Here is a 506-nt window from a genome sequence, read left to right as displayed (position 1 = left end):
AGATCAGCTCTGAAAAACCCCGCCTGAAGGCCCCGGGTACTGCCTTGTGGACTTCAGCTGTGGATTAGTCGTCCTTCTGCGGCAGCTGTACTGACTGTATGGGAAACTGAGCCTGAACTAGCTCAGTGTCAGCAAGCCAGAAACTAGAGGTGAAATGCATTTTAAGTTTAGCGCTCCCTTCCCATAGAAAAAAAAATAAATTATTTTTTTAGCAAATAGCGGGCTGATAGGCTTTTTCTCTCTTTTATGGAGCTTCAGGTCGCTCACCTAAGGCCGCTGGTAGATTTTAATGATTGCTGGCACGTTGTCGGGATGCTTTCTGGCTTCCACATCAGAGAGCTGCTTGGCTTTGGTCCTCCCAGACATCTGCTAGCTCTTGTGCAGGGTGGAGAGACTCTACCCCACCGCTGCCTGGGCATGTGGAACTGGGTCACTGCTGAGGGATTCACCGTGACTTGAAGGCGTAAACAGCGATACAGGCTGGGGGGCTTTACATAGGAAGCTTT

General features: G+C 50.0%; 1 protein-coding gene across 1 annotated transcript in view; it reads left to right on the top strand.

The window, feature by feature from the left end:
• Nucleotides 1-506, top strand: part of DOCK1 (dedicator of cytokinesis 1) — a 316,870-nt gene that overhangs the window by 49,032 nt on the left and 267,332 nt on the right. The window lies entirely within an intron of this gene.

The sequence above is a fragment of the Egretta garzetta genome, unplaced genomic scaffold (assembly GCF_000687185.1).
Source record: "Egretta garzetta isolate BGI_Z169 unplaced genomic scaffold, ASM68718v1 scaffold152, whole genome shotgun sequence".
In the NCBI taxonomy this organism is placed as follows: Eukaryota; Metazoa; Chordata; class Aves; order Pelecaniformes; family Ardeidae; genus Egretta; species Egretta garzetta.
The sequence above is the reverse complement of the archived record's forward strand: the minus strand, read 5'-3'. Positions and strand labels throughout refer to the sequence as shown.